Source organism: Bidens hawaiensis, unplaced genomic scaffold, assembly GCF_021521415.1.
Source record: "Bidens hawaiensis isolate Kalapana, Puna unplaced genomic scaffold, B.hawaiensis_p1.1 tig00029323_1, whole genome shotgun sequence".
Taxonomy (NCBI): Eukaryota; Viridiplantae; Streptophyta; class Magnoliopsida; order Asterales; family Asteraceae; genus Bidens; species Bidens hawaiensis.
In genome coordinates, this window is record NW_027494847.1 from 229,258 (window position 1) to 235,710 (window position 6,453).

General features: G+C 33.6%; 1 pseudogene; it reads right to left on the reverse strand.

Annotated features, from left to right (window-relative positions):
• Positions 1-1,523: 1,523 nt before the first annotated feature.
• LOC143578696 (spermidine synthase 1-like) lies at positions 1,524-4,137 on the reverse strand (annotated as a pseudogene).
• Between the last annotated feature and the right edge of the window lie 2,316 nt (positions 4,138-6,453).

Consider the following 6,453-nt stretch of genomic DNA (forward strand, 5'->3'; position numbering starts at 1 on the left):
GTGTTCGTGTGCAATAGTCGTGTTAAACATGTTGTGTCAAACTTGGCATGTTTAACACAACATGACACGTTTGGCCAACTTGAACTTATGATGCACGTTTAATATTCGTGAATTACAACCAAAATTTCAGAATTATTAAAATATAAAAGTCAACAATCTAAAAGCAAAAACAAACAATAAATTTATATAAAGTATTTAGCTTGAAATAATAGCTTAATTTTTGTTAATTAGAAGTTCAAACGTCCAACTTGAAGCACTAATAAAGCTGTTTGAAGCATTGTTTCAATAAGCATTATCTCGTTGAAAAGTTATATACATCTGCCATATCTCAACGCATTTCTTTAGACAAAGACTATGTTTTTTCCTCTTTTCAGATGATAAAGATTTCTCTAAACATGAAGTGTGAAGCATACCATGTTTGAATTGAAATTGAGATACTGATACAAGTTCTTCCCTTTTGAATCAGATAGATTCATATTTGAAAGATGTTAACAATAAGTTCTTTCAAAAGAGCCAAATTTTACATCTACTTTAATTCTCATTCAAATCAAAAGCCTTAAAAAACCAGTTTGAAATTCGAAAAAAAAAAAAGTTTTTTTAATAGGGGACTTAGAATTATTACCGGCCGATATCATTTCGTTGAGATTATTAAAATAAAATAATAATAATAAATTAATAAATTAGCTTGTGGGTTAAGCTAATTCTACCTCCCTACCATATAAGAGGTTAAAAAGTATAATTATAATAAAAGAGTTACCCTAATAATATAATAATCAAAACGGTTACTTCACATTACATGTTCATCACCTCTCGTCTTCTCTTCGTCGTTGAATATTAATAGGATTTATGAAGGTTGTGACACTTTATTTTCTAAAACAAATTACAATGCTGAAATGATTTTAAGACAAATAGGATTTATGATCAAGCTAATCTTATAAGGTTTTTTGGTCCATGACATTAAAAAGGTGGTAATATGAGTTAAAATTAACAAAACACACTATCAACCTACCTCAAATCAATAAAATACATTTCTTACATTATGAAAACCGCCTCGTTATCAAACACTCCTCATACGGTATAATGTTGTTGAATCGTATTTATATCGAGCCCCTTTAGTTTCACCACCGACTCAACATGACCCTTGAGGTAAGCACCTCCCGAAGCCTAAACAATAAACATACATAAAAACCCGAGCAGTTATTAAATGTATTCACATGTGAAAAAAACTAAGATAAGACATACATAAGTACCTTGAAACTTTCGGCGTGATCGGCTATTTTAAAACACTTCTTGGTAGTTGCTCTTCTCATTAAAGAGATTTAATGTGTCGGGTTCTCGGCCTGCTCGGCTACCATCTTTGCACCATCACTTTGAGCTTTTTGCGTCGATCAATTTATTTGCAAAAGAAGGCATACAGAAAGCAGCGGTGACTGTGGATCTACAATATGCAAAAATAACCAATAAAACATCAAAAAAATTTGAAACTTTATTAACATAATCACCTCTTTGTCATCTTTGCACCATCACTTTGAGCTTTTTGCGTCGATCAATTTATTTGCAAAAGAAGGCATACAGAAAGCAGCGGTGACTGTGGATCTACAATATGCAAAAATAACCAATAAAACATCAAAAAAATTTGAAACTTTATTAACATAATCACCTCTTTGTTGTAGAACTTCTTTGCCTCCGTTGCCATTACTCTATCTATCAGGTTCTTGAAATCAAATCTAGGTTCCTTGAACACAACATGAATCCAATAAAACCATTGTGTTTATATTTCGGTATACATGTTTTTAATAATAGTAATATTGTTACTTCATGAAAATTTGAAAATATATATGGAGTACAAGATTACCTAGGGTATGTAGGAACGGTTGTCCATGCGTAATTAACTGACCCTTTAAACACTTGGCAACAATTTGCAACAATTAGCAACAATATCCTCAATTATGTCCACATGAAGCCATATACTCTCAGCCGTGTATAAGTGCTTTAGCAACGGATTCAAAAAAATGGCTTTTCAAAAAGTTCTTGCGCGGGAGTAATGGCCATACCAACATATTAAATTAGTTATATAAAGCAGGTGTGCCCAAGTATGTATACCGATGGGATCAGAAGAATCGACTATAACTGCATAATAACTTCCTTTGGCGAGCAGCCTTCAAGAATGCAATTCATAGAAGATTTATAAATAAATTAAAAAAAACTTCTGGAAATATATACTAAATAAGGAGAATAGTAACAAAAGGTTATATATTATGTATACCATCGCCTATGTAGAGTTTGACACGCGGATCATCAAACCCGACAGCTACTCCATCCAATGCAAGGACCTTCCCATACGTTGCAGACCGAAACGAAAATCATCACACATTTTATCATAAAGTGACAAAGAAAGAAAGAGAAAAAAAACATGATAACTCAATTACCTGAAGCACCACAACTTTCTCACAACTTTCTGGTAATCAGATTTTTCCTCAAACAACAGTTTTTCCACCTACAAAGAGCGTGCTTCTCCTGCACTATCATTAGTTTGTACATTACATTGTGTTCACACCATAATTCTTTATGAAGAAACAAAAAAGAAAATAATAAAACAACCAGAAAAGAAAAGGTACAGCCCCCAATTTCATTATTATTGTCCACCTTTTGACTTATGGGTATCAAGTGAATACATTTAAACTTAATTTTGAGGGTAAGAATGATTTGTTTAAGTTTAACAAAATATAACCCTATCAAGAATCAATCCATTGAGTTAAATTAACCACCTTGACATCTTTAAATGATCTATAAAATCAAAGGGGTACTCACTATAATCCCAAATTAACATCAGATTCATAAAACTTTAACAAAAATAAAAAAATATTATAATCAATTTTGAACAAAACCTACGAGGCCACATTGGGCTAATTTCTGAAAACCATCTAGAAATTACCGACGACATATGACCACTGGTGGTGGCGCCGTTGTCGTGTTCTTCACACGGCCTCTTCACAGAGGCGGTGATGGCGATTAGTTAAGCCGTTTGTCTCTATTTTTGTTATAGTGTGCCGTAAATCTCTTGTCCAGTAGATGGTTATTGATTTTTAGTCAATTATTAGTATTGAATGACTTGTATTAAAAAATTGCCGACACAAAAATGTTTGAATGATCTTTAAACACATTAATGCTTTGTAATGGCTAAGAAGTGGTTTTAATACCCAGTGATTTTTTTACATATTAACAGTAAAAAACCACTATTATGACCATTACTATTAATATGTAATTAAACTTGATATAAACAAAACCACCATTACGACCATTACACTTAATATGAAAGTTAAGTAAAAGGTGGTCCCGAAAAATGGTTGAATGGTCTATAAACACAAAAATACATACTTTCTTTAGAAACAGTATAGTTTTTTTTTTAATTGGTTCTTACTCTTCCCTACTCTTCTTCATTTATCATTTTTAGCTAATACAACTTGAACCATGGTTGAATGTGCAAAGTCTCTAGAGGCCATATATGCCCATGTTTCCATTTCAATTTTGGGTCATATATGACCATGATTGTAAACGTCATAATGGGATATCCTTAAATGCTTAATAAGGATACATGCGTATTACACAAACTTTAGAGATAACGGTCAAAACTATATGCACCAAAATAAGCCCTTTAGCAATCACAACTGTTAAAACAACATTGAGATGGTTTATATGAACCATTTGACTCGTATCATTTACTGCGAGTTTAAGTTTGACCAGTTAGTCACCCGAGCCAGTTTTGACCTGTTATCCAACGCAGATAGTTTTGACCTTTTAACCGACCCAACCAGTTTTGGTATGTTAGCTAACCCAACCAGTTTTGGCCCGCTAACCAACTCTATAATTACCAACATAAACAAATGCATGTTGTGAATATATTAAAATAGAGTTGGAAAATTTATAAAAGTGGTGCATATCTAGTTAAATTCAGTCTTGTTGTCTTCCTAAAAAAATGATAGATTGGTTCTGATGTAGTACCGTGGTTGATGGCTGCAAATCCAGTAAGTTCAGGTCGATCTTGTGTGGAGGCGTCAGCTGCAGATTTAATTATATGGTAATTACCTGTGTAACATTCTGTGAATCTGCATGATATCCATTACCATGATTAAGCATGAGCTTGACTTATAATAGATAAAGAAAATATGTATGCTTTAAAACAAGAGTGGAAGTAACTTGGTAATGACACCATGCAGTTTCTTTATGCTATTATGAGAAGGCCCAACATATTAGATAGTAGACTTTAAATAAACATTATAAACTGAAACAAAAAGTTTAAGGAACACAAAAACAACAATACGTAATCTAATGAAAACAACAAGTCTTTTTTTCTGCAATGCAATGCTAAAACCTAAGTTTAGGAACACAAATTAATATATCAGTTGATTGATAAAAAGCAGATAATAGATTATAATAACACGGAATCATCATCGGAGACAGAAAACATGTGGCTAATTTTTTTACCAAACATCAATCAAACTGAAACACAAATTAACATTTAAAATCTAGGGCCATTACTACTACGATCTTCATCTGTACCTTAATTGCTTTCTTGCTGATGTTGTTAAGGATATTTTAGAGCCCTAAATTGGCTAGCAGACAGGCAGGCACTCTTCAATTAGTTCAACAAAATCCCAAAGACAGAGCAAATAAAACAATCATCTGTGGCCCGGCTATTTCCCCAATTATGAATAACAAATACAATTGAATAGCTGTTCAAAGACTGTACTGCCTAAACCCCAATTATGAACAACAAATTACTAATTTCAATTAATTCGAATAACTAACCAGTCTGGTGGAGATGGTCTTGTGTTCATCAACATGACCTGGGAAAACCCTATACAAAACCGTAAACGAATTAACCAATTAAGGTCAAATTTAATATAATATAACACTTGCGTAAGAAAGACGAACTTGAACATGCACATTTTCTTAATGAATGAAAAATCCGTTTGATTACGTGTTAGTGATCAGTTAAAGTTAAATGAACACTTGCGTATGAAAGGCGAGGGACTCAACTTCGCTTTAGGTCGCTTTTTTCCTAAAATCTCGCCTCAGCCTCGCCTTTTAAACATTGTTCGCCTTGACTAGCCTAAAGTGAAGGCCTTAGGTCGCCTCTCGCCTCGGCGCGCTTTTTTAAAACCAAGACTATATTAATAATTAATTTTGAATGTGAATATTGAAACATATTTGTTGGCATGTATGCCATGTTGACTGTTTTAAATATATGAATATATGCTTGGTGGTACTGGATATTGTATGCCTGATTCTTGGAACTTGTCAATATAACTTTGTGAATCTAACTATTCTGGTTTTTTAAACAGCAATCCAAATAACAATCCGGCTTGCTGTGAAACTATTTGGTAGTATGTCTCAACCAGGGGGTTTAAATTTTCGTGGAATGTCAACCGGTGTGTTTGGTTCCGGTGCCTCGTCAGCCCCTGAGTTTGAGAGTTCAATGCCTACTTCTGGAGCTTCATCAACACCAAGCTTTTGTGCTCCATCCTCATCCTCTGGTGGTAAGCACACTTATCGACATTTTCTAAGTTTTTGATCTCCAAGTATTGCACTCATTATGGCTTTAACTTGGTCTTTATTATTAATGTTGTGTAGATGTTCTGGTGTGATTGGTTAGGATACCAGTAATCAAGTTTTTTTTTTTTTTGTTTAAAACATTCTAGTAGTGGTTTTGTTGAGCATGTAAATTTTGGTTGACAATGACTCAAAGTCTTGTTTATGGATTCATTATTATACTAATTTATAGGTATACTTGAGTGTGATTCACATTTGGTGGCTGACACATTTTGCATAATTTTAGTCATGCAATAACACTAGAGTATAATATCACTTGCAACAACTTCTTAAGTTCATACTTAAAAAAAAAAAATGGCTACTCACCATTTAAACATTTACTTTTCTTATAGACTTTCTTGATTTTACATTTTCTTTTATCATCTCATTAAGGTTCCTGATTTTGGTTCATGGCGTGTATGTCTTTCGACTATGATAATATTCTCATGCTCTATAGATTATGAACTTTGATTTGACCTTCTTATCTTATTCATTAATTCCTCATTTTGCAGGTTCTATTGCTGTGCAGAAGCCTGCAAGTGGTGGTGTTGGATTCACTACACAATCAAGTCCATTTGGAATCTCATTTCAGCAGCAATCACAACCTGCTTTTGGTGCTTCTAGCACACCAGCATTTGGTGCCTCGAGCGCCCCTGCGTTCGGTCCAACAAGCACACCAGCATTTGGTAGCACAGGCTCTGCATTTGGTGCTTCTAGTACACCAGCTTTTGGGTGTCCACCTACTAACACATTTAGAAGCTTCTCATTTGGTACATAGCTAATTATTTGTTCCATAACTAATAATCTTACTTATGTTTACTTTGCTAAAACTTTGTTACTATACACAAACATGCAGGGGCC